At 41.1% G+C, this 27,463-nt stretch overlaps 1 long non-coding RNA gene across 2 annotated transcripts in view; it reads left to right on the top strand.

Annotated features, from left to right (window-relative positions):
- Window positions 1–25,386, top strand: part of LOC149127168 (uncharacterized) — a 52,813-nt gene extending 27,427 nt beyond the window's left edge. For both annotated transcript variants that reach the window (XR_016233304.1, XR_016233305.1), the window contains one exon: window positions 25,149–25,386. This is a non-coding gene — a long non-coding RNA (uncharacterized LOC149127168). The remainder of the gene's footprint in view (window positions 1–25,148) is intronic.
- Window positions 25,387–27,463: the final 2,077 nt, after the last annotated feature.

Genomic DNA, 27,463 nt, shown 5'->3' on the forward strand with positions numbered 1-27,463 from the left:
TCTTCCTAGGAAGTACTTTTCTTGGAGAGCTGAGATGTGTTTAGGAAGAGTCTGGGCAGGCTTTGGGGTGGCAGTTGCTCCTCATCTCTCCATCTTCAGAGCCTCCTTAGGGCTCCATCTAAGAAAGTGGTGGGGAAGTGGCCACTTGTCTTCCCACAGTAATAGTCTCTTCTGATGAAGTGGGGAAGCTGAGATTATTAATCAAAACTCATTGAGGGGAAAGGAGGTATGGGGAGATGTTGAGCATAGGACACAAAATTTCATACTGGAAGAATAAGCTCAGGGATCAATTGTACAGATTGGTGACTACAGTTAATGATAGTGTTCCATGGGCCATCAAAGAAGGAGGTACCTTTCTCTGAAGGGAGGAGAGAACTTCCACTTTGACTACGACCTTGTCTAAATAAGATCAGAGTCAGCGAACTCAAAAGGCTTCCATAGCCTTGGCAACTCATGATAAGAACCTAGGGTGATTACTGACGCCATATACAAGAGTGTCAATTTAAGTCAACAACAGGAGTCACTGTGCACTTACTCCTCATGTAGGATCTCTGTTCTTAATGTGTTGTTCAATGTGAATTAATGCTGTAACTAGTACACAAACAGCATTTTTTTTAACAGAAAGAATTAGAAGTGAAAGAGAGAGAGAGAGAGAGAGAGAGAGAGAGAGGTCTTCCTTTTTCCGTTGGTTCACCCCCCAAGTGGCTGCTATGGCCAGTGTGTTGCAGCTGGAGAACTGCGCCGATCCGAAAGCCAGGAGCCAGGTGCTTCTCCTGGTCTCCCATGCGGGTGCAGGGCCCAAGGACCTGGGCCATCCTCCAGTGCACTCCCGGGCCACAACATAGAGCTGGACTGGAAGAGGAGCAACCGGGACAGAATCCGGCGCCCCAACCGGGACTAGAACCAGGGGTGCCGGCGCCGCAGGCAGAGAATTAGCCTAGTGAGCCGTGGTGTCGGCCCACAAACAGTATTTTACACTTTGTGTTTCTGTGTGGGTGCAAACTGTTGAAAGCTTTACTTAATATAGACTAAATTGATCTTCTGTATATAAAGAGAATTGAAAATGAATCTTGATGTGAATGGAGTGGGAGAGGGAGTGGGAGATGGGAGGGTTGTGGGTGGGAGGGAAGTTATGGGGGGGAAGCCATTGTAATCCATAAGCTGTACTTTGGAAATTTATATTTATTAAATAAAAGTAAAAAAATGATACTGTTCCATGTACTTGAAAATTGTTAATGCAGATTTTAAGTGTTATGATCCCAAGAAAAGGTGAGCATGCAAAGGGATACATTGCTAATTATTTTGAATTTGTTCTTTCACAATGAATAAAATTATCAAAAGATCATCTTGCACATCATACATATAAATAACTTTTATTTGTCATTAGCAATAAATAATTTTAAAGCCATATTGGTTGAAGTCTGTAAAAGTCAATAACAAATGTTTACATTTGTAGGGGTCCTTAAAAGAGTCCTTTATTTTGTGGCCTCATAGCCCTTGCTGTAATCCTCATTTCACAGACGAGCAGAAGTGTGAGGGCTTACCCCAGGTTTGAGGTAATTTGACCACTGGACCAGGCTTCACCCTATCCAATGGCTCTGACTTACTTTTTTGTTTGTTTCTTTCTTTTCTTTTTTTTTTAACTTTTATTTAATGAATATAAATTTCCAAAGTACAGCTTATGGATTACAATGGCTCTCCCCCCATAACTTCCTTCCCACCTGCAACCCTCTCCTCTCCCCTTCATTTACATCAAGATTCATTTTTAATTCTCTTTATATACAGAAGATCAATTTAATATATATTAAGTAAAGCTTTCAACAGTTTGTACCCACACAGAAACACAAAGTGAAAAATACTGTTTGAGTACTAGTTATAGCATTAAATCATGATGTACAGCACATTAAGGACAGAGATCCTACATGAGGAGTAAGTGCACAGTGACTCTTGTTGTTGACTTAACAAATTGACACTCTTGTTTATGGCATCAGTAATCACCCTAGGCTCTTGTCATGAGCTGCCAAGGCTATGGAGGCCTTTTGAGTTCGCCAACCCCAATCTTATTTAGACAGAGTCATGGTCAAAGTGGAAATTTTCTCCTCCCTTCAGAGAAAGGTACCTTCTTCTTTGATTGCCTGTTCTTTCCACTGGGATCTCACTCACAGAGATCTTTCATTTAGATCATTTCATTTTTTTTCCCACAGTGTCTTAGCTTTCCATGCATGAAATACTCTCATGGGCTTTTCAGCTGGATCTGAATGCCTTAAAGGCTGATTCTGAGACCAGAGTGCTGTTTAGGACATCTGCCATTCTATGAGTCTGCTGTGTATCCCACTTCCCATGTTGGATCATTCTCTCCCTTTTTAATTCTATCAGTTAGTATCAGCAGACACTAGTCTTGTTTATGTGATCCCTTTGACTCTTAGTCCTATCATTATGATCAATTGTGAACAGAAATTGATCACTTTGACTAGTGAGATGGCATTGGTACATGCCACCTTGATGGGATTGAATTGGAATCCCCTGGCACGTTTCTAGCTCTACCATTTGGGGCAAGTCTGATTGAGCATGTCTGACTTACTTTTGCAGTTGCTTTCTAAGACAGGAAGACATATTTCTTCAGATCTTGAAGAACAATTTCATGATCAAAGAAAAAGGTATCATTCCTATTTGGCTCACTATGGAGACTGGATTGACAAATTATAAGTTATATATTCACCTTTCAGCCAGTTATTAAACAACTATTAGTATGTCACTGCTAACCCCAGAAGACAGGGTTTCTTATTATGTAGTTATTATTTTCTAAAATAACCATTGTCTCTACTAAGCCAGCACTGTCCAGTACAGGAACTGTAGGCATGTGTGTCTGTTCAACCATGTAAATGTGACTAATCTGAATGAGATTTCCTATAAATATGAGATACAAACTGGATTTTCAAAGACTTAATATGAAAGAATAATTTAAAATATTTCATTGCTAATTCTTATAATTTTAATCTCATGCTGAGATGAGATTTTGAATACATTGGGTTAGATAAAATATGTTATTAAGTTCCTCATTTATTTATTTCTTTTTCTTAATGTGACTACTAGAAAAGGTAAAATTGTATGTATTTGCTGCAAATATGATGTTTTGTCAAACTTTGTTTTAAATCTTTGTCAAACAAATTGAAAGGAATTATATATTACTATGGTTGTAATGAATTTGTGACTATTGTAAAATTTGCTTTATGTAAGCAAATTTGAAAATCTTTTTTGTTGAGTACTATTTATAGCCCTTGCCTGTTTGCCTGGTGGACTATGGTTTTTTCACATTTTATTTGTTGAGCTTGGGATTTAATGGAGCCACTAAGCCTTGGAAATCTCTAAAACCAGTAAAGAATCAAAAGAAAATGTGTGGCTCATGTTACATAGCTATTGGATGACACTGCTGGCCTGTGTTTCTTCAGAGCAGGAACCATGTGTCTCAGTAACCAGTGCAGTGTCTGATGCATAGCAGGTGATCCATCCATGTGTGCTGACTAAATGAAGGGGAGGGAGTTAAGAAAAAAGACAGTTATGTAGCGAATAACAGAGTGGGCTGTTACAATCCATAGCCCTGTGTAACCCTTGAAGTTGGAAGTGTGTGTGTAGGACAAGTTTTCTGCTGGTGATGGGCTGCCACCTGCCATCTAACAGGTCTCCTGTTAGATGGTCCTCTGTCTCTATAGGGAAACATATAATCGTAGGGAACCAAGTGCTTCAAGAGGGCAGCTGCCCCTGGTTGGGTTTTCATTTGCTCAACAATCCCCACTACACGGCCTTGGGCACCAATAAAAAATCCCAGTAACTGATCCTTATTGATGAGAAGTAATTCCAGCTCTAACTTTCTCAGTCTTCCTGCCTCTTTGTCCAGCTTCCATAGATTTGGTACTTACATGCTCTTCTGGGATTTCAAGTTTGTTATTTCCTAAGGGACTGCTGCCCTTTCCTGCTTCTCTAAGCTTAACGGAGCCCAGCTCTCAACTGAGGGAAGGGCACCACTTTATCTTCAGACTGAACTTTGGGGTGAAGGTCACTGGATTGAGGCAGAATCCAGAGCTCCACAAAGAGGAGGAATTAGAATTGGAGCAGCAGACTCTATTGTGTGATAGTGTTTATCCACGAGGGTGTTTCCCTCCAATGGAACTGGATTTGTCTCCTAATGTCCACTCAGTAGTCTGTCTTACTTTTTCTCCTCCTCCACTTCTTGTCACTTAATAAAGATAGATAATATTTACAGAAAAATACTATGAGCCATTGGTTTTGCTAAATCATTTATGCTCATTTAATTCTTACAATGATGCTATGAGACAAGTGCTATTATTAAACACGATTGTATTATTGGAGAACTGAGGCTTACAGAACTTAAGTAACCTACCCAAAGCCATCCATTAAGTGTGGCAGAACTGGGACTTGTCTCAAATTTCTTGTGACTCCAAAGCCTAAACTATTAGCCTCATTGCTGTACAGTTTCTCAGTCAGATAGATCCATAATCTGAACTTCGCAGTCTTCCTGACCTCCCTCTTCTTCTTCTTTTTTTTTTTTATTTAATGAGCATAAATTTCCAAAGTACAGCTTATGGACCACAATAGCCTCCTCCCCCCCGTATCTTCCCTCCCACCCACAACGCTCCCCTCTCCCACTCTCTCTCCCCTTCCCCTTCACATCATGATTAATTTTCAATTATCTTTATATACAGAAGATCAATTTAGCGTATGTTAAGTAAAGATTTCTACATTTTGCTCCCACACAGAAACACAAAGTGTAAAATACTATTTGAGTACTAGTTATAGCATTAATTAAACACCTAAGAGTAATTGTGTATTAATTACAGAGTTCAACCAATAGTTTTAAGTAGAATATAAAATGCATCTTTTGTATTGACCTCCCTCTTCTTGCCTTCACTTGGCAGTGAAGAGTTTGGAAGGCAGATCCCCTCTTCCCTGCCTCTAATGAAAGGCCGTGAGCCATCTGCTTTTAGAGCGGTCATTCTTTTTGGCTTCCACCCTTTCATCTGGTTCTGGCTATCTGACCAGTCCCTTTCCTCACACCTGATCTTCATGTTGGCCATGTTCCCATTTTAGAATTAGTGTAGGGGAAAGATTGGTATATGAAAATGAGATAGCATATAGTTATTGAAAAATAACTTTTTATTTATAGCATATTTTGAGTCTAACAACAACCTTGAGAGACAGTCTTAACATTTTCAGTTGTGATAAATAGCACAGATGAGAAATTAAGTGACTTACCCAAGGTTACACTGATGATGAATGAAAGAACAAGAACTCTAAACCTAGTTCTTCCTACACAATATCCATCTTTTCTGTACTGTAAGCAAGCTGATAAATGACATTGAAGCATTAAGTAGATCAGCACGATGGATCCCAAGGCACCAGCACTCCTTGAAAAGTCTGTGAGACCAACTTTGACAGCCATATCCACTCTCTAAGAAATGCTACAAAGTCATCACCATTTATTTATAAAGAAGCCTGGTTTTCAAATGGTAACTGCATCTTTACAAAAAGGCTTCTCTTTGGTGGAGAAACTCACATGCATGGTTCAGCAAATAGAGAAACTGAAGGAAACCATTACATTCATCACTTGGGGGATGTAATTTTACAGTTCTGGTTCTTGGTAGGTTCGTGGTTGGTTGGTTCCTTGTTCATAAAGGACCTGACAGGCAATAGAGTTCTCAACAAGCATTCATTTGATTGAGAGCGCTCATGGAGACTTACAAAAGCAGAACAGAGCAGACTGACTTCTCTGTGTAAGGAGCAATCAGGGCCTAATGAGCTGAGGTCACTTCTTAGACATCAGGAATATCTAGTGACAGAGCAATGCCCAATGCGCAGATTTACATACCACTTCATATTCCAACAGAGCTCCTTACAAAAGATCTTTTGGAGGATTTGTAAACAAGTGTGCTTGGTAACAGTGTTCCATGGTAACCAGGCACAACTGGGATGCTGGTGGTGGTGGTGAGGCTGTAACTTGTACGTTTGACCATTTGCGTCCAATCATGTGGCTACTCTGTTGTGCAGTGGGAAAGGCCTGAGATGCCTCCAGTAGATAAAGGACTCAGCTGGAAATGCAACAGGATTGCTGAAGTTTCCTTCAGAATCTCTGCTGAAGTTTCCTTCAGAATCTCTGCTGAACTCACTAAGAGGCCCATCCAGGAAGGTCTCCAGTGCTTTATGAAGTAGTCTTCCTCCATTCTCTGCTGCTATGGTCAGAGTAAAGTTGCATTGTTTTAGCTATCAGATGAGTTTTCACACTTTTGATAGTTTTTCCCCCCTGTGCTTCCACTAATCATTGGGCAACAGTAGCATCAATTGTCCTAGATAGCAACCTAAGTGCACTTTGTCCTACTTTTGTACCCAATTTGACAACAATGCATGTACAATGATACACATGATCACAGAGGTCTATATACTGCTTTTTAACTCACCAAGTACTTTCATAGTTATTACCATGTTTAACCCACACAAGAACCCTGAGAAGTCCTTATTACTTACATTTTATTTTTATTTTTTAAAACATAAAGTTTTTAAAATAAATAAATATAATATAATATAATATAAAATAAATAAAACATAAAGATTTAATTATTAATTTGAAAGAGTTACAGAGAGAGGGAGACACACACACACACACACAGAGAGAGAGAGAGAATCTTCCATTCTCTGGTTCACTCCCAAGTGGCCTCAATGGCTGGGCTGAGCCAGGCTGAAGTCAGGAACCAGGCACTTCATCTGGGTCTCCCACATGGGTTCAAGGTCCCAAGCACTTGGGTAATCTTCTGATGCTTTTCCCAGGCCATTAGCAGGGAGCTGGATCAGAAATAGAGCAGCTGGGACACAAACTGGCACCCATATGGGGTGTGAGCATCATAGGTGGCAACTTTATCTGCTATGCCACAATGCTGGCCCCTATTACTTGCATTTTATAGATGAAGAGGAGAGTTGAGGCCCATCTACTCAGAAGATGGAAATGTCTTCTTCAAAATCACATAGCTGGTAGTGAAGGGGCTGAGACACAAACCTAGGCCTTGTACTTACCAAAGCCCTCTACTTACCACTTGTATTGCAGCACCAGGCTTTTTCCTTGCAGTTCTTATGGAGTCATCCTAACCCTCTCTGTTTCACTCTGAAACTTTGTGCTCAGTTCTCTAAACAACACTCTGCTTCTCACACTGGTGCATTTGTCTTCTCCTGCAGGGATGTTTTTCAGCTCTTTGTCTCCTTAGAAACAGTCTACTCATTTTCAAAATATGGATGAAGCATCCCTTCCTCTATAAGACCCATCCTAGAATCTCTTCCTCGTTAATGAAAGACCTGCTGTGTTTTTGTTTGTTTGTTTTGTTTTTTTGTTTGTTTGTTTTTGACAGGCAGAATGGACAGTGAGAGAGACAGAGAGAAAGGTCTTCCTTTGCCATTGGTTCACCCTCCAATGGCCGCCGCGGCCGGCGCGCTGCAGCCGGCACACCATGCTGATCCAAAGCCAGGAGCCAGGTGCTTCTCTTGGTCTCCCATGGGGTGCAGGGCCCAAGCACTTGGGCCATCCTCCACTGCACTCCCAGGCCACAGCAGAGAGCTGGCCTGGAAGAGGAGCAACTGGGACAGGATCCAGTGCCCCGACCGGGACTAGAACCCAGTGTGCCAGTGCCACAAGGCAGAGGATTAGCCTATTGAGCCACAGCACCAGCCAGACCTGCTGTTCTAATGAATGGCATTTATCTATTTTGCCACTTGTCTCTCTAGTTAGGTTGGCAATAGACTGTGGGCTGGTCCTAATGCTTCTGCAGTGCTGGGACCTGGGTAGACACCTTTAGAAATGAAAGGTCCACAAGTACTTCTTTTTACTAAGCCTAATTCACTTTTGTTTGATTTATGCATGTGCTGTTCCTCTGTGGATGATACATCTTTGCAGAAGGTGGGCTGTTTCCTGTCCTGAGGGGGCAGGGATTGGAAATGTCTCCCATGAGAGTGATCTATAAACACACCAAGAGGTGTGTCATGAAGGTGTATTTTAATCTTCACATGATTGTGGATGGAGATTCCTTTTCTGGAGAGGCCAGGGGTACCTTTATCTATTGTTACTTCCCACTCAAATCTTCCCACTCAAGTCTTTGCTTTGTAGCCCCTATTAGCATAGTTTTCTATAAGATTGATCTTAAAAATCACTGTGTACAGAGTCCAATTTACAGCCCTTATTACTTGGAGAAATTTGGAAAATAATTTTTCTTGGCTCAAGAATGCTGGAAAATTTGCAGTTTCTCATCTCTTTATAGCAACTCTAAAACAATTTATTTTCAAACAATTTATTTTCTCAGTCAAAACAAAATTCTTCAGTCATTGTGAATCCCACACTTGTTCTTCTCAGTGAAGATAATAATCTGAGATGACACCACATTTTCTAAATGAGAAAAAGAATTGTAGGCAAGTTGCCACTGGTTTACTAGAGCTCTATTTTGGCTAGTGCCTGGCTAGTAACTTTAGCTCTCTCTTCCTTCATGTGCAGTTATAAAAAAATGTGCTGCTTTCTTATTCTTTTAGCTAATTACATCCCAGGAATCACACTGTGGGGTATTTAAATATCATAAAATAATATCACAGGGTTGGTGTATGTGGTAGACATTACTTTCTGTTAGCCTTTGCTAGCAGAGCTGCAATTTAATTCCAGGCACCAATAGATCTCGCACCAATGGAACCACTGTAATTAGCATAAATGGGTCACAGCTTTTTGGTTCTCTTTTGCCAGATAATTATTTTCTCTGCCCCTCTGGAAGCCAGGGTAGAACTTTGGTGGTCAATGAGCACAAACACAACCACCTCTATTGCTGCTTGCCCTGTTACTGTTCAAATTCTTCCTGGCTTTGATGGCACAGCTGGTCCTGCACACTTGCCCAAGTTATGCAGCTCCCTTCTCCAGAAGGCTTTGGCTACAGTGAGTGCCCCATTCCCAAACCCCAGCTCAGCCTGAATCCACTAGAGCTCTACTGGGTGTGTTGGTGACACACACCAGTCTCAGATGCACAGCTCTCTTCTCGAGCAGATCCTCACTTTGGTGTATGACCCCGACTCCAGCCATAGAGTGATATGATTTCTCCCCAGCTCTGATAGCTGCAATCAATGGGACATACCTACTTGGGATGTATTGCTTCATTCTTCAGCAAGCCCTCATTTTGTGAAGTGCACTGGATTCCAACTCCACCATGGCCCAGATATTCCCTGGCTTTGGTGGGTGTAATTGTTTGCACACACCTGCATGAACTTTGGGGCTCCCTTCTCCAGTCTGTCTTTGGTTTGTTGGGTGATCTGAATCCAGCTCCACCACAGCCAAACTCACCCTGGCTCTGGTGGACACAGGTGGCAAAGCATACACAGTCCAGTCTTGGGTTTTGTACTGGCCACCACCACTGAGACCCACATGGCTTTGCTGGGACAGAGAAGGAATCTCCCATGCCTTGCTGACACTGCCATTGTTAACAGAGAATGAAGATACCAGGAGCATAGGCTTCAGTGATCAGCTGGAATTAAAGCCAAAGCAACAAAACCAAATCAACACCCCAAGATGCATCTTCAGGAATAAGTCTTTGATCCATGAAAAACACTTTCAATGTTATTTATTTATTTTAAAATGTTTTAATTTACAATTTATTTTCATTTGAAAGGCAGAAAGACAGAGGAAGACAGATAAATCTTCCAGCTAGTGGTTCACTCTCCAAATATCTGCAATAGACAGGGCTGAGCCAGACTGAATCCAGGAGATGTGAACTCAGTTAAAGTCTCCCATATGGGTGTCAGGGACCCAACTGCTTGAGCCATCATCTTCTGTCTCCCAGGAAGCTATCACTGGGAGTGGAGCCAAAACTTGGATCCAGATATTTTGGTTTGGGATGCAGGTATCCCAAGTGACATCTCAATCATTGTGACCACCAGGCAAGCTAACAAAAGATATTTAAGGGAGTTTTATAGACAGAAACAAAGATGACCACCATCATACAAATATGTGAAAATACTAAACCCATTAGAAAAATAAAATATTACGAAAATAAATAGAAGAAAATTAAAGAAAAATGATGATTAAAACCTTTCATTTGTCATTAATAACTTGGAATGTACATGGATTAAATTCACTGATTAGAAGATGCAGACTAGGCAGTCACTTGGCATAGTGGTTAAAATATTGCTTGGCACGTGCATCCCATATCAGACTTCCTGAGCTCGAGATCTAGCCCTGCTCCCTGTTCCAGTTTCCTGTGAATATGCACTCTGCTAGGCAGCAGTGACAGCTCAGGTAGTTGGGTCTCTAGCCACCCATATGGGAGACCCAGATTGAGTTCCTGGCTCCTGGTTTTGGTGTGGTGCAGTCTTGGCTGTGGTGGGGGAGTGAACCAGCAAATGGAAGATTGATCTCTCTCTCTCAAATAAGTAAATAATAAAAAATAAAAAATGAAGACTGGCTGAATGGATAAAGAAAATAAACAAGACCCAGTGCTAAGTTGCTTATTAGAAGCTCACTTTACCACTAAAGATAGACTCAGATTTAAAGGAAAAGGATGGAAAAAGTTATTCCATGCAAATGGAAATAAACAAACAAAAAAAGCTTAGCTATATGGATAGCAAATAAAGTAGACTTTAAGATTAAAAAATGTAAAATGAGACAAAGATAGATACTATGGACTGATTAAAGGCTCAGTTCAACAAGAAGATAAGAGAAGTTTAAATTATTATATATCTGGGGCCAGCGCCATGGCTCACTTGGTTAATCCTCCACATGTGGTGCCAGCATCCCATATGGTCACTGGGTTCTAGTCCCAGTTGCTCCTCTTCCAGTCCAGCTCTCTGCTGTGGCCTGGGAGGGCAGTGGAGGATGGCCCAAGTGCTTGGGCATGGGAGACCGGGAAGAAGTACCCGGCTCCTGGCTTCAGATCGGCACAGCGCTGGCCATAGCAACCATTTGGGGAGTGAACCAACAGAAGGAAGAGCTTTCTCTCTGTCTCTCTCTCTCTCTCTCTCTCTCTCACTGTCAATAACTCTACCTATAAAATAAAAAAAATTATTACATATCCTGTACCAGAGCATCTAGTTTCATAAAAAAATTTTATTAAATCTAAAAGCTACGCTCCAATATAATGATAGCTGAGGACTTCAACATCCTATTTTTTTATCAAAAGATCAAAAATACAGACAAAACATTAACAAAGAAACATCAGAGTTAAACCACACTGTAGACCAAACAGACCTAACAGACACAGAATATTCCATCCAGAAATGGCAGTCACATTCTTTCCATCAGCACACAGAATGTTCCCAAGGATAGGCCATATATTAGAACATAAAAATAAGTCACAACCAATTAAAAAAATTGAAGTCATATGTATCTTTTCTGATAAGAATAGATTAAAATTAGAAACAACATGAAAAGAAACTTTAGAAATTGTACTGAACAATTTGTTCCTGAATGAAGAATGGGCTATTGAAGGAATCGAAAGGGAAATGAAAAAATTTCATGAAACTAATGAACATGAAAATATAATGTATCACACTTATGGTATACAGAAAAAGCAATGCTAACAGGGATAATAAGAGCCCATATTAAAACAAAACAAAACAAAAAGATATATAAAAAAGTCTAACCATGCGTCTTAAGGACCTAGAAAAACATGATAAAATAAAAAAGATTAAAATTGGACTAGAACTAAATGAAACAAACTAAAAAATATACAAAATATTAATGAAATGAACAGCTGGTATTTTGAAACAATAAACAAAATTGGTAAAACTTTAGCTAGATTAAGAAAAAATTTAAGGAATATTCAAATTAATAAAATCAGAATCCAAAAAGGAAATATTATGACTACTACAACAGAAATACCAAAGATCATTAGGGAATATTATGAACAACTATATGCCAACAAATTGGAAAACCTAGAAGAAGTGGATAAATTTCTGGACATATATGTTGCTGAACAACATTCACAAACTAGTTAGAGGTATTTCTACAGAATCCTCAATTCTAGATCTACTCACCCAATGTGCAGAAAGCACCGACATTAGGGTGATGGAAGAAAGTAGGTGTTTATTGCAAAGCACAGGGCAAGGAATCTGGTAGGTATTGCTTAATTCTCAGGCTCCCTGAGGAGTTATAAGTGAAGGTTCTTATAGACTGAAATTGGAGCTGAGAGATATATGATCAGCTAATGTCCAAGTTTCTGGTTGGTCAGTGGTGCTTGTGACCTTCCTTTGATTGGTCAGTGATGCCGTGCTCTTTAGGGAATTTAAGATGGTGAGGTGGGCTCTAGTTGGTCTGGGGGTGGGGCATTACATGTAAGTGGCAGTTACTTAAGCCCCAGATCTGGAATTTTCCTGCCTTGACCTGAAATTCTAAACAAAACTCTCTGGACAATACTAACATGGTTTCATCTACTGGAGAATCAACATGGTTTCATCTACTGGAGAAGCAAATGACTTCTTGAGTCTAGTGGTTAGAACCTTGTTGTGTCAGTTGCATCATTCCCTCAATTGAGTGAATTTCTTCGGCTAAGGGAGAAAGACATGAGGTTGGTTCCTGCCTTTATGTTATAGGGGATTTTTGTCTCATTTTTAATATTCCAAAATTAAACCAAGAAGTAGGAAACCTTAACAGACCAATAAGAAGTGATGAGATTGGATCAATAATCAGAAGTTATTAGTCTCAGAACCAGAGAGCTTCATTGCTGAATTGTACCAAATCTTTTGTGGAATAACTAACATCAATTCTTCCCGAACTATTCCAGGAAATAAAGGACTCTTTCCAAATTCATTCTATGAAGCCAACATTGCTTTGACAAAAGCCAAACCAAATCCCTCACCCCATGATGAACACAGATGCAGAAATTCTCAATAGAATACTAGCAAATTCAACCAACAACACATCAAAAAATCATACATCATCATCAAGTGAGATTTATCTTAGGGATGCAAGGATGATTCAACATACACAAATCAATAAAGGTAATATTTCACATCAATAGAATGCAGTATAAAAGTCAATGATCATTTCAATAGATGTAGAAAAATCATTTGATAAAATTCAGCACCCATTGATATAACAAATCATACCTCAATATAATAAAGACTATATCGCCAAAGCTCACTAGGCTAATCCTCCGCCTGCGGCGCCGGCACCCCGGGTTCTAGTTCTGGTTGGGGCACTGGATTCTGTCCAGGTTGCTTCTCTTCCAGTCCAGCTCTCTGCTGTGGCCCGGGAGTGCAGTGGAGGATGGCCTAAGTCCTTGGGCCCTGCACCCGCATGGGAGACCAGGAGAAACACCTGGCTCCTGCCATCGGATCAGTGCGGTGCGCCGGCCATTGAGGGGTGAACCAACGGAAGGAAGACCTTTCTCTCTCTCTCTCTCTCTCTCTCTCACTGTCCACTCTGCCTGCCAAAAACAAAACAAAACAAAACAAAAAACTATATATGACAAATCCACAGCCAACACCATATTGAATGGGAAAAACTCAAGACATTTCCTTTAACATCTGTGATCAGACAAAGATATCAATTTCCCCACTCTTATCCAATGTACTACTGAAAGTTTTACCAAATCTATTAAGCAAGAGAACAAAACAAAATAGGTACAAATAAGAAAGGAATACCCAATTATTGCTGTTTGCAGATGACATGATTTTATATAGAGAAACTAAAAGACTGCACCAAGAGACCATCAAAATCGATAAGTGAATTTCATTAAAGTTGCAGGACACAAAATCAACACACAAAAATCAGTAGAATCTTTACACACCAATAACAATATTACTGAGAAGGAAATTGTATGAGCAATTCTATTTGTAGTATTTAAAAATATGTAAAATACCTAGGAATAAATTTAACCAAGAATATGAAAGACCTTTATAATGAAATTATAAAACACTTATGAAAGAGATTGTACAGGATACAAAAAAGGGAAAAATCTCTCATGTTCATGGATTGGAAAAATTAATCTTATTAAAGTGTCTATGTAACCCAAAGCAATTACAGACTCAATGCAATCCCAAACAAAGTACATTTTTCACAGAGCTAAAAAAAAATGTAAAACTCATGGAAACACGAAAGACCCCAAATAGCTCAGTCTTGACCAAAAAGGACAAAGATGGGAGCATCACAATACCAGATTTTAAGATAGCATACACATACACATATACATATATATACACACACATATACAGCCAACTTATCTTTGACAAAACTGGCAGAAGCATATCTGGGGAAGAGACAATCTCCTCAACAAATGGTGCTGAGAAAACTGGATCATTATATGCAGAAGATGGAAACAACCAACCCCTGCCTTTCTCCTCACCCCCATCACAAGCCTCTGATGCTGTATAAAAAATCAGCTCAAAATGGATCAAAGGCCTACCTGAATGTAAGAACTGAAGCTATGAAACTACTAGAAGAAAACATAAGGGAAACATTTCTGTATATTGGTATAGGTGATGACCTTTTGGATAAGCCTCCCAAAGCTCAGGCAACAAAATAAAAAATACAGAGGTGGAATTTATCAGACTAAGAAGTTTCTGCACAGCAAAGAGAGAGTGAAGGGACAACAAACAGAATGGTGGTTTAATTTAATTGTCAATTACATCTAAAAAAGGAACTAAGAAACTTCAACAACAAAATAGCAACCCAAGGTATTGTGATTCTTCCATCTTCGTACTTTTTGTTCAAGGCTTGTTGAGCTATTTGGGGTCTTTTGTGTTTCCATATGAGTTTTATGGCTTTTTAGCTTTGTGAAAAGAGTCATTTGTACTTTGATGGAGATTTCATTGAGTGTGTAAATTGCTCTGGGTTACACAGACACATTAACAAGCTTATTTTTTACAATCCATGACCATGAGAGATCTTTCCATTTTTGTTTACTGTACAATTGTTAGTGAACAAATGGTCAAGGGATCTGCATAGACATTTATAAAAAGAAGACATACAATGGCCAAGAAATGCATGAAAAAATACTTGGTATCTCTAGCCATTAAGGCAATGCAAATAAAAACCATAATAAGGTAACATCTCACTCCAGTTAGAATGGTTAGTGTCAAAAAGACAAAAAATAACAAATTAGGGTAAAGATGTGGAGAAAAAGGAACATTTATTTCATGTTGGTAATTAATATAGCCAGTATGGAGAAGAGTATGGTGATTCTTCTAAAAACTGAAAATATATCTACCATACAACCCAGTTACGCCACTTCTGGATATACACCTAAAGGAAATGAAAACAGTCTATGAAGGAAACACTCCCATTTTTACTCAGCACTATTTATAGTAGTCAGGATACACAATCAACCTGGCTGTCCATCAGTGGGTGAATGGATAAAGAAAATGTGGTATATATACAATAGAATACTATTCTGCCATAGGAAAGAATGGTATCTTGTCATTTACAGCAAAATGAATGAAACTGAAGATGATTATTTTAAGTGAAATAAGCCAGAAACAAAAAGACAAATACTGCATGTTCTCTCTCATATGTGGACATTTGAAAATGTATTTATATGCATGTACATGCACACACACACACACACACATGTTCGATCTGAGTTTAACATGGTCATTTTTGGAGGCTGAGAAGGGAAGGTGGAAGAAGATGGAAGAGGTTGAATAACAAGTTCCAGAGTACAGTAGGGTGAACGGAATTGGTTCCCATGTTTTCAGCACAATGGGGTGACCATGACTCATCCTGATGTTTAATATTCTTTATAAAGAGCTAGAATAGAGGAGCTAGTAGGCTCCAAACACAAAGATTAAAAAAAAAAAATAGAAAGCTGGTTGTCTGGCATGGTTGCTTTAAGCTGCTGTATGTGTATTGAGATGTTGCATTGTATCCCTTTAAAATGTATTAGTATTATATGTTAATCCAAAACTTAAAATAAATTTAAGTTAATCAAAATTAAATAAAAATTTAAATTTAGTTCCTCCATTGCAAGGCCACATTTCAATGCAAAATAATTACATGTGGCTAATTGGCTACTGTGTTTGCTAGCTCAGGCAGGAATTATTTCTATGCAGGTCTCACCTTGGTCATTCCTTCCCTCCTTCCCAGGTTCCCCCCGGCTGGATTAATCCCCCCTATAATGTACTCCTACAGTCATTGGACTGTGCTAGCTTCTATAGTGGAATGCTTGTACACCTTGTAATACACTTATTTATTTACTTGTGTGTAGACTCTTTGTAGGCAAGATATCCTGTGCTTAGTACAGGACTGAGCTTATCATAGGCACATTAAAAATGTTTATTTAATTAAAAAATGAGTTGTTAAATTCATCAAAATATTTTTTTGTAAAACTTTTATCAGTCTATGAGTTCCTTGAGAGCAGGCATTATGATTTATTCATCTCTATCGCTTCTTCAGCTACATAATGCTTATCACATAGTAGGTATACAGTAAATTTTTGTTGAATGATTATTGAATCATGGCACAACCCAGGCTTTACAACTCTTATGTCTTCATAATCAACACTAGCTGTACCCTTAGCTTCTCCCTCAGTCTCTGAGACACAGGATCACTTCCTGAAGCTCTGATTCTCTTTGCTGGAGTCTGCCCTACACCCTGAGTCTGTTGCTGAAGGGTCCGTGTCAGGCCTGTTGGGCTCACTCTGCGGGTGACAACAGGATGTGTGTGGGCAATCGACCATGATACCTTTGATTTACACATGGTGGTCTCCTAGTTAAGCATTGCTGAGTTGTGATCACACTTGTATCTTCTAGGCTAGACTTCCTCCTAGGGCAATCTCAATTTGAATAGTTTGGGCTGTGCAGCGATTCAACACACCTCCATGGGGCATGCTCATTCACAGTCACCATGTAGTTATTTTGCACCCTGGATATATGTGAACAACATTCCAGCAGATGGCAGTAAAGTGTTTTGAGCTAGTAGTTCATTTTTCTAGTTTGTAAGAAGTCCCCAAATTAGTTGGATGCCAAAGGAGACGCAATTTCTTGCCCTTTCCTCTTACGCTTTATCCTTGTAGTTAATCATACCTGGCCAGGTATAGAGATGTGGCAGAAACATCTAGTGTTTGGGGAATGAGATACATTTGCCTTTGATTTCAGTTTCTGTTTCTGTTGTCAATCATTATGGGATAGAACTGTAAAGACCACCCCCAGTTTGCCTGGTCCTTGTACCCTGGCCCCACCCCTTTGTGTGTGTGTGTGTGTGTGTGTGTGTGTGTTTGTTTTGTTTTGTTTTTTTTTTTTTTTTGTAATTCTTCTATACACAATACCTGAGTTCTAGGATGAATCCTTGTATGGAGCACCAGGATTTATTCATGGGCATCAATGGTCCATGGCCCTAGAGAAGGAAAAAGCATTCAATACAGAGTTTTTGTTTGTTTGTTTGTTTGTTTATTTGTTGGTTTGTTTTAAAGGAACACATTTATGAACACTAAGCAAAGAAGAGAGAAATGAAAGGGCAGTATTTGGTGGTTCCAGGAGAAGGAAGGGGCTGAAGTGCTTGTGATGCTAATTTTCCTTTCAGGCCCAGTTGTCAGGGTTGGTGGAGTCATGGCCAGCTGTGAGAGATCTATAAATCTCTGAACATCTCTGTGTGCAAAAGTCCATCAGATGGAACACTGCCCTCTAATTATTGACTCTTTGATGATGCATTTCAGAGTGCATTTGGGAAGGAGAATCTATAACCACACCCCTGCAGGGCTGGAGTCCATCTCTCAACCCAGTGGGCCCCAGGGAAGAAACCACATTGCATAGGGATGCAGCATTCACTCACTTCTGTCTTGTTTCATGGAGCTGCCTCCCAGAGGCCGTCTTTTCTTGACTACTTTCCTGGAAATATGTGTCTACTTAGGACAGTGGTGTAGTTTTGTTTCTGCTAGGGTTGCACTGTTCGGGGTGATCCTGATGGCTTTTGGGTCATGTGGTTTGGTAGGAGGGTTACCACGTGCTGCCCAGGAGAAATGCCCAGTGGTGTGGCACATTGGAGACTTTTTCAACTTTCCAGAAGCTGTGTAACAGAGAGGGCCAAGGTCAAGGGAATTTGGCTCATTATGAATCACCCTAAGGGTATGAAAGAGAAATGGATGAGGAGAATGAAAACTTGGTTCTATGTTGGCTCATGTTGCCAAGGACTTACATGCTTTTTGGAAAAGCATCCTTTCTGGAGCCTGCTTTTCTTATTTAAATATGGGCTATGGAAGAGGAGCAGTTTCCAGAATTATCTGTGTAACCTGGAAGGCATTTCTAGTGAGACACTGAATCACTGAAAGCAAATGCCTGGCACTTTGTTGATGCATTGCCCGCTCGTGACAACCCCAACCCTCTTTCCTCTGGAGCGTGGGTACAGTCTCAGAATCTTCAACACTGAGCCTATGAGGCCCTTGCCCATCACTTGTGGGCAATCTTAGAGGTGGAACCTTGCCATCACTGACTGAGAGTCCAATCTCATCTCTTGCCAAATTGGGGTTTCTGTTTTCCTAGTGGTGCCTGAGCTCTTTGTTTCATTATGACATCAGGTCCCTTGTTGACTGAGCAGGATAAACTCCAATTCCCGATTTCCAGCAAATATCAAGGAGTGTTTGAGCATGAGAACAAATGATCTCAAAGCTAGTCTTGAAGAGTATCCTCAAACCCTTACATCTTAGTACAAAGGAGAAAGTTTGGCTAACTTTATGGTAGCAATTCATAGCTTGTGTACTCCAGGGACAAGAGCCATGATGCTCAAGGCCCTACATGCTATATATTTTATGCTAATCCTTGAATCTTATTTAGATGCAGATTGTATAATTGTTTTAGTGTCGATTTCATTTATTTCACTGCTGGTTCCTAGACTTTATGAGAAGCAGAATCTCCCAGGGAGCTTAGAAAAAATACAATTCGGCCGGCGCTGTGGCTCACTAGGCTAATCCTCCGCCTGCGGCGCCAGCACTCCAGGTTCTAGTCCTGGTCAGGGCGCCGGATTCTCTCCCGGTTGCTCCTCTTCCAGGCCAGCTCTCTGCTGTGGCCTGGGAAGGCCATGGAGGATGGCCCAAGTGCTTGGGCCCTGCACCCATGTGGGAGACCAGGAGGAAGCACCTGGCTCCTGGCTTCGGATTGGCGCAGCACACCGGCCATAGCGGCCATTTGGGGAGTGAACCAACGGAAGGAAGGCCTTTCTCTCTGTTTCTCTCTCTCACTGTCTAACTCTGCCTGTCAAAAAAAAAAAAAAAAAAAAAAAAAAAAAAAGAAAGAAAGAAAAATACAATTCTCCATTTGTGGAGATACTGCCTAGGAATATGAGTTCTTACCAGGTACATCACATTCCTTAGGTCATGACTTGGGAAATGGTTGGTTGTGTTAATGGTGAAATGGGGGTACTACTGCCTTCCTTTTCTCATGTAAGTGAACCACATGGTGCCTTTATTGAATTATGTGAGCCTCAGTTTGATTGAAGAATAGATTTAAGAAGCTATATGGCAAAGAGCTGTAGTTTCTGAGACTGACCCTAAATAACAAACACATTCACATATCTGTGTGATAATATTGTACTTTTGAGATGAACTAATGGAAAATTCATGCAATAACAGGAAGATGCTATGAGTTCAGTATCACTTCTAAATGGATCTCTACTGGGCCCAATAGCACCTGCATACATTCAGAGTATCAGTGTGTATGTGAGGAGCCTTCAAAATGCTCACAGAAAATGTGTATTACGAAGAAATGTTACATGGAGTTCAAAAATTTTTGCACCAAAATAAACTTGTCCTTTAATTTCATTTTCCACTAACTTTTTGAGCAATCTTGTATTATGAAATATTTTGTTTACTTAATCAACATATAATAGATTCAGAGACCCAGTGAAAGAATTCCATGAGATAGCCCATGTGTCCCTCACTTTACCCTATGGAGTTCTTGACAGAAATTGTAATTGTTTGGAATAAGGAAAATCCCAAAAGGCTTGGGCTTAGATTTCATAAAACATAGATACTGGCAGAGTTATGTGGTTATTGAACCCACAAGCCTCAGTTTCTTCATCTGTAAAGCGAATGTGGCTAATAGAGCCCTAAGGGGTTTGATGGAAAAATTAAATGATGTCATTTATGCTCAGTGCTTGACCTGAAGTAGACAATCAATGTTGGTTTTCTTTCTTGCTTAAAAGAATTGATGAAATGACTCTTTAAAATAAGAGTCCCTGGAGAAGCCGAGGTTTTGAAGCCATTCCCCAGGATTCAGTTTGCCAGTCCATCCAGGGAGTCCCTGCTCTCTGGGAGAGAGTTTGGAGGTCTCTGCATTTGGCACTGTGCTTTCACCACAGCTGCCAGTTGACCAGCGGTATCTAGCCACAGCAGTTGTGGTAAATAAGGCTCAGAACTCGAGTGGGCTCCCACAGGTTACTGGTTTCTGACACTGCTGTTCTTGGCAAAAAGGATCTCAGCACTCAAGAAGTGGCACGGAATAGACGACCACCCTGTCCCCTTTTCCTCAAGAAAGAACACAAGGCACATCACTCCTGATGAGAGTGTTTCTGTTCCGAGTGCTCGCAAGCCAAGCCCGCAGATGCAGCGAGGTGATTACCTCCACTTGCAACACTCTTTTTTGTGTCTTGTCAGGATATAGCAGAAGGAAGTGTGTGTTTCTCTCTTCTGCAACTATTATCCGATTTGACACTGAAAATACTCAGGCTCAAGGTCTAATTTGAATATCTGTGGTATAAAATTACCAGTGTTCACATCGCCTAGCATTTTCATGACAAATTAATTGCCAACACAATTCCCAGCAGAGGGTGTGTGTTGAGCACGGCAGGGTTGAGGGTTCAGCTCAGAGGAGGTAATTATGGGTGCCCTTGGCCAGGAAAGAGCAGAGATGATGCTAAAGGAGCCAGTGTTTGGGAGTAAGCAGCACCTGCTCCTTTGCCTGCTCTGTAGACGCATGGATCTAGAAAACACATATAATTTGGAGTGTCTGCCTTTGGTACATCTAATTTAATCTCTTGATCATTGTGCGATCTGTGAGAGCTGAAGCCACACTGTGTGTCACCCATGTTTGATTCTTAGATCTCTGCTTTGTTTATTCAACAATCCAAATATTCAAGGCATCAGGTTAAAGAAAGCAAACAGTAAATCCTGTAAGGCAGAGGGTACAAGGGCTGAAAGAAGCTGCTTCCTTTTAGCTGGGTCTGATGGAAGGGGTACTTTAGTTGATATTTCTGGAAGTAATTGGTCACCTCTGAAAGAGGCAGAAAAACTATTGGGATGAAGTATCTGACTTATAAAGAAGTAGTCTTGGGGTGCAGTGGGACAAGACACAACTTGGGATGCCCTCAGCCCGTGTTGGATTGCTAGTTCAAGTCCTGGCTACTCCACTTCCAATCCAGTTGCCTACTAACATGCCTGGAAGGCAGCATATGATGGCCCAGGTACTTGGGCTCCTTCTTTTTAGAGATATTTACTTATTTATTTGAAAACCAGTGTGAAAGAGGGAGAAAAAGAGAGAGAAAGATATCTTTCATCGGCTGCTTCACTCACCAAATGGCCACAATAGCCTGGGTAGAGGCAGATTGAAGCTAGGAGCCAGAAACTCCATCCAGATTTCCCTTGTGGGTGGTAGGAACCCAAGTATTTGGGCCATATTTGTTGCAAATCAGCAGGGAGCTAGATCAGAACAGGGGTGGCCAGGACTCAAACCAGTAGTCCAACATAAGCTGTGGGCCTCCCAAGCAGTGGCTTAACCCACTGTGCCACAATGCTGGCTTCTCTGCTCATTTCTGCCATTGAAAAAGTGTTTCTCTGAAGTAGGCATCCTTAGATAAGACACATACCTTCCTTTTTCAGACTAGGTCTCTCACAGCAGTTGTATCCTTTTGGCATCTGAAGTATTGCTGTTGAAGTTGTTTCAGTGTTCACTGCATTTAAGTGTAAAAGAGTAACAATGCTAAAAACCAGCAGACAAATAAAATCCAATAAAAATCCCAAGCTGGGGTGAGGGAGGAGTGGAGCCATAGGTGGTGAAGACACAATAGACTTATGCAAACCCCAAACATCCTCCTCAAAATTCTTCAAGTTTTTTCAAATATTAACACCTTCATAGATTTCTTTTTATTTCAAAGATATTTTTGGAAATAAAGGCTTATAGCATTATTTTGTGACAAAACAAAAAACATAGAGAAGTGCATACATTTGATTCTATCTTAATCTCCAGTTTTCCTGTGATGTCAGTTGCTTTCAAAAATATTAAAGATCCAGTGAGGATGAGATAATATTTCTGGCATGCTAGTTCCTGGAATAATGGGATTGGAGAATGGGAAGGGAATGCTCCTTGCTGGCCAAGGTTAATGTAGGTCCATCCTATCTTCTCAATGAATTTGGACCTCAGCACCCAAGTATTTCAGCTACAAGGCTCCTGTCATGTTTCCGGAGTGACAAGTCTACCTTCTTGGAATGCTCATCAGGATAATGGATCTCAGCTGGAAAATGCCTGTATTGGGTGGGACCATTTGCATCAACTCTTTCATTTAACAGATGAACTGACTGAGGCCCATTGACTGACAAGGGACTTACCAAGGAATATCTAGTAAGTTACTAATAGAATCAGGCTAGAGCCGGCGCCGAAGCTCACTAGGCTAATCCTCCGCCTTGCGGCGCTGGCACACCGGTTCTAGTCCCGGTCGGGGCACCGGATTCTCTCCAGGTTGCCCCTCTTCCAGGCCAGCTCTCTGCTGTGGCCCTGGAGTGCAGTGGCGGATGGCCCAGATCCTTGGGCCCTGCACCCCATGGGAGACCAGGAGAAGCACCTGGCTCCTGCCATGGGATTGGCGCGGTGCACCGGCTGCAGCGCGCTGGCCGCAGTGGCCATTGGAGGGTGAACCAACGGCAAAAGGAATACCTTTCTCTCTGTCTCTCTCTCTCTCACTGTCCACTCTGCCTGTCAAAAAAAAAAAAAAAAGATTAAAAAAAAAAAAGAATCAGGCTAGACCCTAGGTTTGATTGTTTCTAAAGAGCAATAAGCAAACACCATAGAAGCAATCAACTACTATACATGGGTGTGGGCCTTGAGTTCCTAATTTGCACTCTACAGAACTCACAGTTTTATGATGATATTTGATATGAATGCCAAGGTTGGAGAAATCAGATGAACTTAAGGAAAAGGAGGAAAAGAGAATGGACATTTGTTGAGCACCTACCATTGCAAAAATGACTTTGTAGTGCATGTGGTTTTCACATCTCCCAGTGAAGTGGATCTTACTCAGTTTTTAAGTGTGAAAATCATGGGTCAGAGAAATTGAGAAATTTGCTAAAGATCTTATAAATGTTAGCATGGAAGTTTTACCAGAAATACCTGATTCAAAGCCCGTATATAATCTTTCCACTCACTCACTATTTCTTGTTTCATCTCATTCCAGTATTATTTTTGTTACCCTCTCTAACACGGAGAAAACCACAAAGCAGAGTTAGACAATCAGCCATGTCATTTTCCAGGCCTTTCTATGTGTATACCAAGTATGCAGCTTTGTGTTGGCTGTGTGCAATGCCAGAGGAATGTGAGACCTCTGTAACTGAGAAAGGATCTGTAGTTGTAAGGGCATCAGACAAGTGGGGTTTTCTACTGCAATTAGTAGGCAATTAATTTGCCCAAGGTGTACAAGACGCTGTATCCCTGCTACTCAAAGTAGACTGCATGGATAGTTGCATCAGTGTCATTTAGGAGGTAATGAGAAATGTACTCTCCAGCCCCATCCCAGAGCTCCTGAAGCTGACTGCATTTTAACAAGGCCCCTCAGTGGTTCATCTTCATATTTACATTTGAGAAGCATGGCCCACAACTTCCTTGACTTCTCCTTAACCTGATGTGTGATTCCTGCCTCAGTGGCCTGTGCCCTTGCTATTCCCTTGGTCTGAACGTTCGGTCCCCGACTTTCATGGCTTCATTTCGTCATTCAGATTCCCACTCAAGCACGAATGTCCCAGATGCTACGTGCTGACTTCCAAGGAACTACATTATCCTGTTATCGTTCCTCATAAATGCTCTGAAATTATTTCATCTATTTGTTTACATGTTAATTAACTGTCTCCTCTCACTAGAATGTTGAGCCCTGCAAGGCAGGATGGCTTTGTCTGATTCACTGTTTTATCCCCAGATCCTGGAACAATGCCTAGCTCAAGTTAGGCATTCAATAAGTATTTTGTGAATCAATAAATGGACGAGCAATGGAAAATGTTTGCTGCTATTGAAATATCGAAGTGATACTCAAAGCTAGTTACCTGCAGATGTGTTTGGTTAAGCAGCTCTCCCAATCACAATGACAATGAAAACTTTCTGCATGTTTGCTGGTTTCAGATCCACTTTTTTGAGGCTGAAATTTATGAATCAAGGAAGGGAATGTTGTGGTAGAAATATTTATTTTTAAACTTTTGCCAATTTCATATAAGCTGATTTTGTTAGGGTGACATTTGGATATTTTTGAATGATTTATTTGTTTATTTGAGATGGAGAGAGAGAACTCTCATCTGCTGGTTCACTCCCCAATTGCCTGCAATTGCATCCAGACAGAAATGCAACTACTTGAGCTGTCATTTCTGCCTTCCAGGGTTTGCATTAGCAGGAATCTGGAATCAGGATCCAGAGCCAAACACTGTGGTGTGGGACATGGGCATATTAACCGTTGTCTTTTAAAAATGATTTTGTTTACTTATTTGAAAGGCAGAGTCACACACACACACACACACACACACACACACACACACAGAGAGAGAGAGAGCTCTTCCATCCACTAGTTCACTCCCCAAATGGCCACAAAGGCTGGGGCTGGGCTAGGTCAAAGCCAGGAGCCAAGAGTCTCTTCCAAGTCTCCAATCTCTGCTGCTTTCTCAGGCACACCAGCAGGAAACTGAAACAGAAGTGGAGCAGCCAGAACAGTAACTGGCACCTACATGGGATGCTGACACTGCGAGCAGTGGCCTAATCCCCTGTGCCACATCACTGGCCCCTAACTGGTTGTCTTAACCACTAGGCCAAATGCCTGTTTGGAGATTTTTTTACTTACCTGCATAAGTAAGTTTTTCTTTTAATATCTTTTAAACAAATCCCACAAGAAATGCAGATGTATACCCTCAGTACAATCAAATATATGATTGGAAATCTTTCCTTTTTATTTATAGATACCCGCAGTGAAGTGGTTTAGTTCTTGGGTGAAAACATCAGTTTGGAGAGGGTTCATGCATACTTTACGAGCTGACTCTGCAATAACTCTGCGGATCTTCCTGGAACAAACAGCAAAGGCAACCTCTCTGAATTCTGATGAGACATCCTTGGAAGAACCTCCACATCGTCAGTGTATGAAGGCTCTATAAAAAAGAAATGGGAAATAAAAATGATTTTATATTTAATATATACCTCGTAACTTAGAAAACAAAATCTCATTTCATTTTATTTATTTATTTATTTATTTAATTTACTTGAAAGTGTGACAGAAAGAGAAGGAGAGAGAGAGAGACAGAGACAGAGAGACTGAGAAAGCGCTCCATGAGCCACTGATTCACTGACCAAATGGCTGCAACAGCTGGGGCTGGACTAGGCTGAAGCCAGGAGCCAGGAACTCCAACCAGATCTCCCATGTTGGTGGCGGGGGCCTAGTGCTTGGGCCATCTTCTATTGTTTACCCAGGCCATTAGTGGGGAGTTGCATTGGAAGCTGAGCAGCCAGGACTCGAACCACTGCTCCTACAGGATGCTGGAGTCATAGGCAGCATTTACCCTGCTGTGCCACAATGCTAGGTCCAAGATCTCATTTTAAATACCCTAACAGCTTTCTGAGGTAATACTACCCCATTGTGCAGAACAAGAAATGAGGTTCAGAGATTAAGGTTCATTCAAAATCAAGCCTCTAGTACATGGCAGAGCTGAGCTCCAAACCTGTGTTCAATTCCTAGTCACACTTCAGCCTCCACCATCCACTGTCCCTGGTAGAACAAATCCATTGCTGCCCTTTGATAGAAAAAGTTCTTTCTTTCGTGAGTCACATTTGCTTCTGACTTTGGAAGAGCTCCCTAGAGACTACAGCATCATAAAGGATTCATGAGGAAAACAGAAAGGATGGCGTGATCTTCAGTCCCATATGGGTGGAAGATGCTTAGCTCTGGGGGCAGGAATGCAGAAATGGAACATTTTGTTTACCTTAGGACAGTGGTGTTTTAAATCATGGGGGTGCCACTGGAATACAACGTAGTATGAATTGGGAAGATCAGCCCTGGTGGTCTCATATACACACATGGGTATCATCATATCAGCAACTGTCAAAGAGAGGACCCAGCGCAGACTGAGAACTCATTACCCTGGTTCATCAACAGAGGAGAGAGAAAAGGATTGTGAGGACAGTCTGATGTTCCCTGAGATGCTTGAACTTTCTTTCCAGCCACTGAAGGCAGTGAAAGAGGAGAAAGACTGCTTGAACTGCACTCTCTTCTCTCGTTGGATCCCACCCCTATGCCCTCTCCTGCTCATGTAGATCTTCTGTGGGCTTTTGTTTCCCGAGTGGCCTCAGTTGCAGCTCTTTCTCCTGGAAATTGAACCCCTAACTATCTCAGCACCTCTGGGAAGGACTTCCAGGTCAATCCAAAAAGAAACATTGCACAAGTGAGTCCCGCATTTCATCACTGAATGTGTTGAAATTTCCCCAGAGGCAGTGTGGGTAATGCCCACTAAATGGTGGTCACAAGCCACTTTCTGGAAAAGGTGTTCCTTGAGCTTTGACATGAAGCAGGACTTCAAAAAGGCTGGGGCTTTGTAAAAGATATATTTTGCTCATCTCCTGATTCATCACTCATTTTTTGAGAAATCAGAATTCAAAAGGCAGGAGAGAAAGTTGCTTTCCTCCAGGCTATAATGCGATTTTCTTTAGTTTGTAACATTTTTGTTAACTCTGGTATCTTCAGAGGAGGGAAAAACCCAAACAACTAGAGAATGACTCTTCTTCCTCTCTTCCCATCTTGCTTTCCTTCCCTCTTAGAAGGAACACATTGTTCCCCAAAGGTTTCCACCTGGAGGGCATTTGCTTATAACTCAAATCCCCTTTCTCCCTGTTTTCCAGAAATGGTGGGGAAGTAACCACTGATGCCTTCTCAATCCTCGATGTTCTTGAGGTTCAGAGTCTCAGTATTATCCCGGGCATCATGTGTGTTATCGTTGCTATGGAGAATGGATTCTGAATTCTCCTCCCCTCAGTGGAGCTTGCAGGGGGGAATGAGATTTTCTTGGCAGTGGGAACTCACCAGTTTCTTAACCCTATCATCTGTGGGCAAATGTACAGTTACCTTTCCAAGAGCAGGCCTTAGCTAGCTCTCTATCCAGGGCTTTGGGAGTCCCCTGATTTCAAACCAGGAAATGTTTGCCCTCACACCCGTCTCCAGTCTTGTCTGTATCATCTGTTACTAATGGATGAATCCTATCTTTGGCAAGGGGAGTGACACAATAAATGG

The sequence above is a fragment of the Oryctolagus cuniculus genome, chromosome 4, assembly GCF_051225735.1.
Source record: "Oryctolagus cuniculus isolate XC-2025 breed Fujian yellow rabbit chromosome 4, ASM5122573v1, whole genome shotgun sequence".
Taxonomy (NCBI): domain Eukaryota; kingdom Metazoa; phylum Chordata; class Mammalia; order Lagomorpha; family Leporidae; genus Oryctolagus; species Oryctolagus cuniculus.